Raw genomic sequence first — 12,892 nt, forward strand, 5'->3', positions numbered from 1 at the left:
TTAACATTTATACAGAATAGAAAAGAAACAAAACCAGAATTCAAGATAATCTAGAGAAAGAATGACTAAATACACTTAATGAAATCCAGAGGAAAGGATTTATAAACAAATTAAACCTAAACCTGATGGATTAAAAAACTAAAAATTATGAAATCAATCAATAAAAGCAAGAGCTGCTGCTTTGGAAAAATCACTGGAGCTGAAACACCTTTAGCAAACATAACCAAGGAAGGAAAAAAACAAAACCAAGAAATGTACAGTAATAGTAATGCAGAGGTAGAGGTTGTAGTGAGCTGAGATTGTGTCACTGCACTCCAGCCTGGGAGGCAGAGTGATACTCTGTCTGAAAAAATAAATAAATAAAAACAAACTTCTCGTTGTCCGTACATGCTTCCTGCTGTGGCTGTCTCGGAACGCCTGTCTGCTGCTTCATGATTTTCTGCCGTCTCTTGGCAAAAATGGCAAATAATGACGCTGTTCTGAAGAGACTAGAGCAGAAGGGTGCAGAGGCAGATCAAATCATTGAATATCTCAAGCAGCAGGTTGCTCTACTTAAGGAGAAAGCAATTTTGCAGGCAACTTTGAGGGAAGAGAAGAAACTTCGAGTTGAAAATGCTAAACTAAAGAAAGAAATTGAAGAACTGAAACAAGAGCTAATTCAAACAGAAATTCAAAATGGAGTGAAGCAAATACCATTTCCATCTGGTACTCCCCTGGAAGCTAATTCTGTGGTTTCTGAAAATGTGATACAGTCTACACCAGTAGCAACCGTATCTTCTGGTACCAAAGAACAGATAAGAGGAGGAACAGGAGATGAAAAGAAAGCCAAAGAGAAAATTGAAAAGAAAGAGAAGAAGGAGAAAAAACAGCAATCAGTAGCTGGAAGTGTCGACTCTAATCCAATAGATGTTTCCCGTCTGGATCTTCGAATTGGTTGCATCACAACTGCCAAAAAACACCCTGATGCAGATTCTTTGTATGTAGAAGAAGTAAATGTTGGAGAAATAGCCCCAAGAACAGTTGTCAGTGGCCTGGTAAATCATGTTCCTCTTGAACAGATGCAAAATCAGATGGTGGTTTTACTTTGTAATCTGAAACCTGCAAAGATGGGGGGATTATTGTCTCTAGCAATGGTCATGTGTGCTAGTTCACCAGAGAAAGTTGAAATCTTGGCACCTCCAAATGGGTCTGTTCCTGGAGACAGAATTACTTTTGCAGCTTTCCCAGGAATGCCCGACAAGGGGCTGAACCCTAAGAAGAAGATTTGGGAGCAGATTCAGCCTGATCTTCACACTAATGATGAGTGTGTGGCTACACACAAAGGAGTTCCCTTTGAGGTGAAAGGGAAGGGAGTATGTAGGGCTCAAACCATGAGCAACAGTGGTATCAAATAAAATGCCTCCACTACCAAAGGACATTGGAGAAAACCTTAATAGTAATAAAGGGAAATATATTTGTCACTTGTACCTGAAAAAAAAAAGTCTCTATGTTTATCTGTCTTTACTGGACATAAAGGTTTACATAGACTTCTCCAATCATTACTTTAATCTTATCTTTTTTTTTTGAGATGGAGTCTCGCTCTGTCACCCAGGCTGGAGTGCAGTGGCACGATCTCAGCTCACTGCAACCTCCACCTCCCTGTTCAAGTAATTCTCTACCTCAGCCTCCCGAGTAGCTGGGATTATAGGTGTGTGCCACCATGCCTGGCTAATTTTTGTATTTTTAGTAGACATGGGGTTTCACCATCTTAGCCAGGGTGGTCTTGAACTCCTGACCTCATATCCACCTGCCTCAGCCTCCCAAAGTGTTGGGATTACAGGCGTGAGCCACTGTGCCTGGCCTAATCTAATCTTTATCTATGGTTCTGTTTTTTATCTCCAGGTTCAAGTGATTCTCCTGCCTCAGCCTCTAGAGTAGCTGGGATTACAGGTGTGCACCACCACGCCCAGCTAATTTTTGTATTTATAGCAGAGACAGAGTTCTGCCATGTTGGCCAGGCTGGTCTCAAACTCCTGGCTTCAAGTGATCCATCTGGCTCGGCCTCCCAAAGTGCTGGGTATGTGCCACCATGCCCCACCAAGATAGAGAGCTTTAAAAACCCAATCTCACTTCTATGAGGAAGTGCAAAATCGCAAATAAAACGAGACACTGAAATCTAGCAATACATTCCAAATCTATGATACAGGATTCTCCTTTTGCCTATGAAGGATGAACTGCCATGGGAGTCGGCCTCCTGCCATAAACAATAGAAAACTAGACAAAGTGTGTGAATCAACTGTTTTCACACGGTGGACAGCACAGGGCTGTGATGCCCAAGAGCAGGAAAACAAATGAGCCAAGTGTTAAGATGCCTGCGTTTACCACTGAGGCGGTTTCCATGACACAGAACAGAAAGGGGATCCCCAAACTAAGCCCGCAGGGCTGGCTGAGTTGAAGACAGAGATCTAAGGGCTTTTTTTTTGAGATGGAGTCTGGCTCTTGTCACCCGGGCTGGAGTGCAATGGCGTGATCTTGGCTCACTGCCACCTGCACCCTCTGGATTCAAGTGATTCTCCCACCTTAATCTCCCCCGTAGCTGGGATGATGAGCGCATGCCACCACACCCAGCTAATTTTTTGTATTGAGTCGGGGTTTTGCCATGTTGGCCAGGCTGATTTTGAACTTCTGACCTCAGGTGATCTGCCCACCTCGGCCTCCCACAGTGCTGGGATTATAGGCATGAGCCACCATGCCTGGACTACCCACCAAGAATCTTTTTAAAATGATGGTGAAATAAATATTTTTCCACACCAATGAAAGCAGAGAAAATTTATAACTAACAGATCTGCACTCCAAGAAATGTTAAAGGAAGCTCTTAGCTGGGTGTGGTGGTGAGTTCCTGTAGTTCCGGCTCCTCAGGAGGTGGAGGCAGGAGGATCCCTCGAGACCAGGAGTTCAAGTCCAGCCTGAGCAACATAGCAAGACCCCATGTCTATAAAAATAAATATTAAAAAAATGAAAATAGCTTTAAAAAGGAAGTTCTTAAGACAGAAGGAAAATGATGATAGAGTTAAGTGCAGGCAAGTCAGTAATAACATTAAATGTACGTGGTCTAACTATGCCTTTAAGAGGCAGAGGTTATCCGATTGAATGCAAACAAACTCCAAAAAACAATATAAGTTCTGACTATAGATTGTCTACAAGAAACCCATTGTTAAGAACCACGAAAGGTCTGAGATTTCACCCTTATTTGCAAGTTACCAAGGCAGCCTGCCAGTTTCATGGTTGCTTAAAGACATCAGAATCCAGGGCCAGAGCTGAGGGCAGTTTATCACTCACAACAACTGCAACAGCCAGACTACCAACATTTCTGCACCGGTTCTCAAAGTCCCAATCCCAGAGGGCAAGACGGAGGGTCAGATGACTCCAGCACACACAGAGGGCTGCATTATAGGTGTGCAAGGAATTGGGACTCTTATCATTTATAATGGGCAGTGAGCACACCAGCCCTTTGCGCTATCTTCCAAGACACAAACTTGCTTTTGTCTCCAGAGGGAGTTGCTATATTTTTCAAGTGGTTGGCCATTCAAACATCCTTGAAAATATAATCCAAAATAGGGAGTAGTTTGTTTCACTCCCAAAATGTACAGAAAGATCAAAGGAGAATTGTCTCTGTTTTTCATTAACTGTTGCAGTTTTGATAATTTGCAACAAATACGTTGTGGGTTTTTTTTTTTTGGTTTTTTTTTTTTTTTTTTTTTTGGGCGGGGTTTTACTCATGTTACCCAGGTTGGAGTGCAATGGCGCGATCTCGGCTCACCGCAACCTCCGTCTCCTGGGTCAGGCAATTCTCCTGCCTCAGCCTCCTGAGTAGCTGGGATTACAGGCACGCGCCACCATGCCCAGCTAATTTTTTGTATTTTTAGTAGAGACGGGGTTTCACCATGTTGACCAGGATGGTCTCGATCTCTTGACCTCGTGATCCACCTGCCTCGGCCTCCCAAAGTGCTGGGATTACAGGCTTGAGCCACCGCGCCCGGCCCTGGGTTTTTTTGAGACATGGTCTTGTTCTGTTGCCAAGGCCAGATGCGGTGGCCTGCTCACTGCTCACTGTAGCCTCCGCCTCATGGCTCAAGTGATCTTCCCACCTCAGCTTCCCAAGTAGCTGAGACAACAGGTGTGCACTACCACATCAGCTAATTTTTTTGTAGAGACTGAGTTTCTCCATGTTGCCCAAGATGGTCTTGAACTCCTGGGCTCAAGCAATCTGCCCACCTAGGCCTCCCAAAGTGCTGGGATTGTACGCATGAGCCACCATGCTTGGCCAACGAATGCAATAGATTATTCCTATGTACAGAATTTTTGTCTTCAAATAACAGGATCTACCCTATACACACCCCCGACTCCTACCCACCGCAACCTCCGCCTCCTGGGTTCAGGCAATTCTCCTGCCTCAGCCTCCTGAGTAACTGGGATTACAGGCATGCGCCACCATGCCCAGCTAATTTTTTGTATTTTTAGTAGAGACGGGGTTTCACCATGCTGGCCAGCTTTGTTTAAATGTTTGTATCCATCTAGGACAAATCCAGAGAGAAAAACGATACAGTACTTTGAACATTAAAAGCTTAATATAAAGAATTATTTTCTATAGCAGGAGATTAACAGGATAATACAATAGTGTATCTGTTACCCACTCCACACTCCGTAGGCTGAGATCCATGGCTCAGCCATGGCTATAGAATGGCAGACAAGTTGCTGTGGTGCCACAGTGGTGGAACTTGCTAGAAATCAGTCCTGTAGGGTGCTGAGGAAAGCTGTTTATGGGAAGATGTCTCACTACCGCGCCTCGGCTACAAACCACCTTAGAAGGTTGCAGGGGGAAGCCACTGGCCACTGAGTGGTGCTGGCCGTCCTTGGCAGCAGGCGGGCCCTGGAGAACGTCTGAGCACCAGAAGCGCTGCGGACCCCGCTGAGACTCCACCCGGCCGGAAGCAAAACACTTTCTCCCGCAATGTTTCTCGAGCGCCCTCTACCGGCAAAACTTCAGTGCCAACTGGCAAATTCTTGAAAAGGTTCAGATTAATTTTGAGACGGAGTTTTACTCTTCTTGGCCAGGCTGGAGTGCAATGGCGTGATCTCGGCCCACTGCAACCTCCGCCTCCCGGGTTCACGCGATTCTCCTGCCTCCCCGAATAGCTGGGATTACAGTGCCCGCCACTATGCCCAGCTAATTTTGTATTTTTAGTAGAGACGGGGTTTCATCGTATTGGTCAGGCTGATCTTGAACTCCTGACCTCAGATGATCCGCCTTCCTCCCAAAGTGCTGGGATTACAGGCATGAGCTACCAGCTCCAGCCAGCTCATCCTTTTTTAGAGGTGGGAATCTCACTATATTGCCCAGGTTAAAGTGCAATAGCTTCACAGGCACCATCATTGTATACTATCTCCTTGAACTTCTGGGCCCAAGACATCCTCCCACCTCAGCCTCCCGAGAAGCTGGAGCTACAGGTCTGCACCATCATGCTGGGCTTATGATTTATAGCTCATGTTATGGGTCCCTGGTGGAGGCAAGAAATAAAAATTAAAGCAGTAGCTCTTCCCAGGTGCACTCTTTCTCTACCCTTTAAGAACCTGGTTGGGCCGGGCGCGGTGGCTCAAGCCTGTAATCCCAGCACTTTGGGAGGCCGAGGCGGGTGGATCACGAGGTCAAGAGATCGAGACCATCCTGGTCAACATGGTGAAACCCCGTCTCTACTAAAAATACAAAAAATTAGCTGGGCATGGTGGTGCATGCCTGTAATCCCAGCTACTCAGGAGGCTGAGGCAGGAGAATTGCCTGAACCCAGGAGGCGGAGGTTGTGGTGAGCCGAGATCGTGCCATTGCACTCCAACCTGGGTAACATGAGTGAAACTCCCTCTCAAAAAAAAAAAAAAAAAAAAAAAACGAACCTGGTTGGAGGAACACGTTCTGATTCTCCCCCTCTCTCTGACACTTGCCACTCTCCTGGGCATTGTGTGATGATTGGTGGCCGTGTCTCTCAGGGCAAATGATCATTTTTTGCTTTCTCTTTCCTAGTTTTCCCTCTCATCACACTTTCATGTTTTTACTCCCATGAATAATAAATAACACTAATATTAAACAATATCTCCAGCTCGTCTCACTCTCCTGTTTTTCATTCTTTCGTTCTGTAAGACCTAGCCACTGAGAGCTCAGAGGCTCCCAAGTACCTTAGCTGAGAAATAGTCCCAGGGAATTGTTTGCTCCCAGGAATCCTGTTTTGGCAAGAACAGCCTCTTTAGTTTTTCTACACTGATTTAACGTCCTCAATGAACTTCTTGCCTACCCTGAAGGGTAGGGGCCTTGATATGTGGTGATGGTCCTAGACATCTGGGAAAGACATTTATTATTATTATTTTTAATTTTTTTGAAATGGAGTTTCACTCTTATTGCCCAGGCTGGAGTGCATTGGTGCCAGCTCAGCTCACTGCAACCTCCGCGTTGAGGGTTCCAGCAATTTTCCTGCCTCAACCTCCTGAGTAGCTGGGATTACAGGTGCATGCCATTACGCCCAGCTAATTTTGTATTTTTAGTACAGACAGGGTTTCACCATGTTGGCCAGGCTGGCCTCGAACTCCTGATCTCAGGTGACCCACACGCCTCAGCCTCCCAAAGTGTTGAGATTACAGGTGTGAGCCACTGTGCCCAGCCTATTACTATTACTATTTTAAGATACAGTCTTTTTTTTTTTTTTTTTTTTTTTTTTTGAGATGGAGTTTTGCTCTTGTTGCCCAGGCTGAAGTGTAGTGGCACGATCTTGGCTCACTACAACCTCCGCCTCCCAAGTTCAAACGATTGTCCTGCCCCAGCCTCCCAAGTAGCTGGGATTACAGGCATGCACCACCATGCCTGGCTAATTCTGTATTTTTAGTAGAGATGGGGTTTTGCTATGTTAGACAGGCTGGTTTCAAACTCCTGACCTCAAGTGATCCACCCACCTCGGCCTCCCAAAATGCTGGGATTACAGGTGTGAGCCACCACGCCTGGCCATTTTTGCCCTTTCAAAGTGGTTTGTTAAGTAAATAATGGCAAAAACCACAATTACTTTTGCACCAACCTAAACATTTGTTTTGTGAGTCAGCAAAGGAATGAATTACACTGGCTTCCATCATTTTTTTTCTTCCATCTTCCTCTGCAGCCCCTCCTGCACATCTTCCTGTCCACCTTTCAGCCAGATTCGCTCCTGCTCGCTCTTTTCCATAGTTACGTGGCTGTAGTCAAGCTGCCCAGCTAGGCAGAAATGCCACTTTCACTATCATGTCCACAGCATGGCATTTTCTTAAGGGGCATCCCCACGGCCTGAAGTGGAGTTAGACACATGCCTGGCAAGCAGCAAAAACAGAAGGGCTGAAGTCCCTGACATACACACAGGATATTCATAATGCTGGGAGAAGCCTGGGCACCACATCTGCCAACGCCCTGCAGAGGCTGCAGGGGTGTCCCTCGGGTCTCTCCGGTGTCCATCCACACTACTGTAGAACCTCTCTGATGTCCTGAGGCCAGACCACGGGGGAGTGTGTTTTGTGACGGAGCCCTAGACTGCAGGTTGGCCAACCTGAGTGAATGTTTCGGCTCCACTATCTAAGGTTTGGGAGTCTTAGGAGATTCTGGACAATGAAGAGAACCAGTGAATGAGGGGTCACCAGAGGCTGAGCTCACCATTCAGCAGCAGATTCCGACAACAGAACAGGGTGTTAGAGGAAGTCAGTGGGCTGGTGGGCACTGCAAGCAAGAGGACCCTACAGGGGTCGATGAATCCAGGGATCCGAGTCTAGACTGTGAGGTCAGCTTCCTGGTGATTGGAGCTTTGTTGTATTGTGAGAGAACGTGTCTATTCCACATGAGCTGCCCTTGGTTTCGCTAAGTGCACCCAAGGCCTCAGCATGCAGAACTGTGAGCAGTGTGATAATCGGCACGCCCCATTTCTACCTTGTCCACTGCTTACTCACATGTTCCTACCACACGGCCTGGCGACTGCGGGCTCAGGCTTGGAAGGCCTGCATTTTTTTTTTTTTTTAATGGTGAAAAGATATACATATATTTAGAATTAGCCAGCTGGACTCAGTTTACATGATCCCAATTTTGTTGGCAACATCCAAAGCATCGTAATCAGGAGCCAGTGGAACATATGCCTTCTTCTCTCCATCAGGCCGAATCAGGGTGTTGACCTTGGCCACATCAATGTCATAGAGCTTCTTCACAGCCTGTTTGATCTGGTGCTTGTTGGCTTTAACATCCACAATGAACACAAGTGTGTTGTCTTCTGTCTTCTTCATGGCGGACTCAGTGGCCAGCGGAAACTTGATGACAGCATAGTGGTCATTTGTTTCTCCTGGGGGCGCTCTTCCGAGGATATCTGGGCTGCCTCCGGAGTCGCAGTGTCTTGGGCCGCCGGAAGGTGGGTGACGTGCGGATCTTCTTTTTTCTGTGGCTGTGGACACCTTTCAACACTGCCTTCTTGGCCTTTAAAGCCTTCACTTTGGCTTCGGCTCTAGGAGGGGCAGGAGGTTCCTTCTTCGCTGTCGGCGCCATCTTGTGAAAAGCGGAAGGCCTGGATTTCACCGGTCCGCTGACCCCTGGCCTCCGCACCATTGGTTCCGGTCACACTGCGCGAACTTCATCAATATGCACGAATCGAATTCAAATGTGTTCTTTGTACGGCAGCTTGGAAAAGGGTAGGTTGGGGGAAGGCACTTACTTTTTAGGCAGTATCATTTTCTGCCCTCCTCTTGTTCGGACCACATAGAAGCTGCTAAGAGAGCGCTCGTCTCTGTGACAAACCACTGGCAAGAGGGTGCTGGGCCGAGGGTGCAGCTGTGTTCGCGGAAGAGGCGAGCAGACAGCCCAAATCCGGAGCGGGACGATGGCCAGCTGCGGAACAAAAGGGATCAAACATTGAAAAGCTCACTTTCACAGTGATCGAGGATCCAGTGTGTCTCCTGTGAGAAGGCAAAGCAATGGCCGTGGTTAGTCCCTCGCCTGGGAAGCCATCTTGGCCGCTTCGCTGAGGGTCTGGGGCCCCCCAGTGGGAGAAGCGTTCTGCTTTTCCTCAGAAGGTTTCTGTGCAAGCGCTTCGGATGATGAAGTATGCAGTTTATTACCGTAACATATTTGCAAATGTTGGAAAAAAGTCAAAGAAAAAAGTTATCTGTAATTTCATCAGCTCTTTAAAAATGTCTATCTCATTAGAAAAGATTGAGAAAACTGATACCACAGTCATGCCTTGCTTAACGACAGGGATGCGTTCTGAGAGCCAAGTGGCTGGGTGTTTTCGTTTTTGTGCGAACGTCATGAAAAGTTCATACAAGGTTAATAGCCTATATAACAGGTGATGGAATCACTTATGTTCAATTTTTCAATAATGTAAGTAGTGCCAAAATAATTTTGCGCTCACAGTTTTTCTGTATTTCATATTATTTGCCTTAGGTAAGATTCTCTGAAATGGGACAAACAAAAAAGACTCCTGATACATGTTGTCAATTTTTCTTTTTCTTTTTTTTTGGAGATGGGATCAAACAGTTCTCCTGCTTTGGCCTCCCAAAGTGCTGGGATTACAGGCATGAGCCACCACACCTAGCCGAGATGAAGTCTCTCCAAAAAAATTAATGATTTTAAATTAAGTAGGCATGGTGGCTCATACCTATAGTCGTAGCACTTTGGGAGGCTGAAGTCTCGCTCTGTCACTCAGGCTGGAGTGCAGTGGGACAACCTCAGCTCACTACAACCTCTGCCTCCCGGGTTTAAGCGATTCTTCTGCCTCAGCCCCCAGCCTACACAGGGAATTTCAAAGACCTGTGATGACTGTAGTAAAAGTTCTAGAGGAAAAGGTGGACAACATGCATGAACAGATGGGAAATTGCAGCAGAAAGATGAAAACTATGAGTCGGGGCCGGGCGCGGTGGCTCAAGCCTGTAATCCCAGCACTTTGGGAGGCCGAGGCGGGTGGATCACGAGGTCAAGAGATCGAGACCATCCTGGTCGACATGGTGAAACCCCGTCTCTACTAAAAATACAAAAAATGAGCTGGGCATGGTGGCACGTGCCTGTAATCCCAGCTACTCAGGAGGCTGAGGCAGGAGAATTGCCTGAACCCAGGAGGCGGAGGTTGCGGTGAGCCGAGATCGCACCATTGCACTCCAGCCTGGGTAACAAGAGCGAAACTCCGTCTCAAAAAAAAAAAAAAAAAAAGAAAACTATGAGTCAAACAAAAGTGCTAGAAAGGTTGGCTGTGGTGGCTTACGTCTGTAATCCCAGCATTTTGGGTGGCCAAGGTGGGCAGAGGATCACTTGAGGTCAGAAGTTTAAGACCAGTGTGGCCAACATGGTGAAACTCTGTCTCTACTAAAAATACAAAAACTAGTCAGGCATGGTGGCGGTTTTCTGTAATCTCAGCTACTCAGGAGGCTGAGGCAGGTGAATCACTTGAGCCCAGGAGGCAGAGGTTGCAATGAGCTGAGATCGTGCCACTGCACTACACTCCAGCCTGCGTGACAGAGCAAGACCCATCTTAAAAAAGGCAAGCAAGCAAGCGTCAAATATATGTGCTAGAAAGGCTGGGCACAGTGGCTCACACCTATAATCCCAGCACCTTGGGAAGCTGAGGAGGGCAGAGGATCACTTGAGGTCAGGAGTTCGAGACCAGCCTGGCCAACATGGTGAAACCCCCACATCTACTAAAGATACAAGAATTAGCCAAGCGTGGTGGTGCGTGCCTGTAATCCCAGCTACTCCAGAGGCTGAGGCAAGAAAATCATTTAAATGCTGGAGGTGGAGGTTGCAGTGAGCTGAGATCACACCACTGCACTCCAGCCTGGGTGACAGAGACAGACTGTCTCAAAAATAAATAAGTAAATAACGTGCTAGAAATTAAACAGCTGGTACCAGAGATTCTTCAATAGACTTACCACATGACTCAGCAGAGCTGGTGAAAGGGTCAATGAAGGTAGGTCAATAGAAATTATCCAACTATTCATCTTTGTCCTGGGCTAGGTAAAAAAAGAAAAGGAAAAGAAATCACTAAACTACAAATTCAGAGGTCTTTACAAAATCCCTAAGATAATTTACTTTTGGAGTCCTGTTGTATTCCTTGCCTCCTATTTTCCTTCAAAACTCTTTGTTTTTTTTTTTTCTTTTTTTTTTTTTTTTGAGATGGAGTTTCGCTCTTGTTACCCAGGCTGGAGTGCAATGGCGTGATCTCGGCTCACCGCAACCTCCGCCTCCTGGGTTCAGGCAATTCTCCTGCCTCAGCCTCCTGAGTAGCTGGGATTACAGGCACGCGCCACCATGCCCAGCTAATTTTTTGTAGTTTTAGTAGAGACGGGGTTTCACCATGTTGACCAGGATGGTCTTGATCTCTTGACCTTGTGATCCGCCCGCCTCAGCCTCCCAAAGTGCTGGGATTACAGGCTTGAGCCACCGCACCCGGCCTGTTTTTTTTTTTTCTTTTGTGTTTTGAAGATGTTCTCATTCTGTCACCCAGGCTGGAGTGCAGTGGCATCATACCTCACTGCAGCCTAGAACTCCTGGGCTCAAGCAGTCCTCCCACTTCAGCCTCCCAAAGTGCTGAGACCACAGGTGTGAGCCACCATGCCTACTTAATTTAAAATCTTTTTTTTTTTTTGAACAGACATCGTCTTGGCTAGGTGTGGTGGCTCATGCCTGTAATCCTAGCACTTTGGGAGGCTAAAGCAGGAGAATCATTTGATCCCAGGAGTTTAAGACCAGACCAGCCTGAACTATGTATTTTATTTATTTACGGGGCAACATGGGGAGACCTATCTCTACTTATTTTATGTATTTTTGAGACTGGGTTATGAGACTGGCTAATTTTTTTTTTGAGACGGGGTTTCACCATGTTAGCCAGGATGGTTTCAATCTCCTGACCTAGTGATCCGCCCGCCTTGGCCTTCCAAAGTGCTGGCATTACAGACATAAGCCACCACACCCAGCCGAGACTGGGTATTTTTTTATGTGTGTTTTTGGTAGAGACCAGGTTTCACCATGTTGTCTGGGCTGTTCTCAAATTCCTGGCCTCACGTGACCCATCTGCCTCAGCCTTCCAAAATGTAGGATTACAGGCATGAAGCACCGCGCCTGGCCCCTTTCACCTACTTCTTATGAGCCCAGTGGGTTCTTCTTCATTTTATTTTATTGAGACGGAGTCTCACTCTATCCTCCAGGCGGGAGTGCAGTGCACCCTCCGTCTCCCAGATTCAAGTGATTCACTTGCCTCAGCCTCCCCAAGTAGCTGCGATTACAGGCATGCCACCACGCCCAGTTAATTGTTTTGTATTTTTAGTAGAGATGGGGTTTCACCATGTTGGCCAGGCTGGTCTAGAACGCCTGACCTCAAGTGATCCACAGGCCTCGGCCCCCCAAAGTGTTGGAATTATAGGCATGAGCCACCGCACCCACCCCCAGTAGGTTCTTTAATTCTCTTCCTCAACTAGTAAGGTATTTATTTATTTATTTTTTTTGAGACGGAGTATCACTCATGTTACCCAGGCTGGAGTGCAATGGCGTGATCTCGGCTCACCGCAACCTCTGCCTCCTGGGTTCAGGCAATTCTCCTGCCTCAGCCTCCTGAGTAGCTGGGACTACAGGCACGCACCACCATGCCCAGCTAATTTTTTGTATTTTTAGTAGAGATGGGGTTTCACCATGTTGACCAGGATGGTCTCGATCTCTTGACCTCGTGATCCACCCGCCTCGGCCTCCCAAAGTGTTGGGATTACAGGCTTGAGCCACCGCGCCCGGCCTAGTAAGGTATTTTTATTTCATGTCTTAGTATGCTGACTTTTTCCTTGAACAGTGTTAAAAATTCTTATTTAATTGAATCTAAGGCTGGGCACAGTG

General features: G+C 46.8%; 2 pseudogenes across 1 annotated transcript; one reads left to right on the forward strand and one right to left on the reverse strand.

The window, feature by feature from the left end:
• Nucleotides 1-382: 382 nt before the first annotated feature.
• On the forward strand, nucleotides 383-1,466 carry LOC116563606 (annotated as a pseudogene). The gene has a single exon (XR_004274480.1). The product of XR_004274480.1 is annotated as an aminoacyl tRNA synthase complex-interacting multifunctional protein 1 pseudogene (transcript).
• A 6,637-nt stretch (nucleotides 1,467-8,103) lies between these two features.
• LOC116563402 lies at nucleotides 8,104-8,585 on the reverse strand (annotated as a pseudogene).
• Nucleotides 8,586-12,892: the final 4,307 nt, after the last annotated feature.

The sequence above is a fragment of the Sapajus apella genome, unplaced genomic scaffold (assembly GCF_009761245.1).
Source record: "Sapajus apella isolate SASKATOON/1434 unplaced genomic scaffold, GSC_monkey_1.0 scaffold35, whole genome shotgun sequence".
NCBI lineage: Eukaryota > Metazoa > Chordata > Mammalia > Primates > Cebidae > Sapajus > Sapajus apella.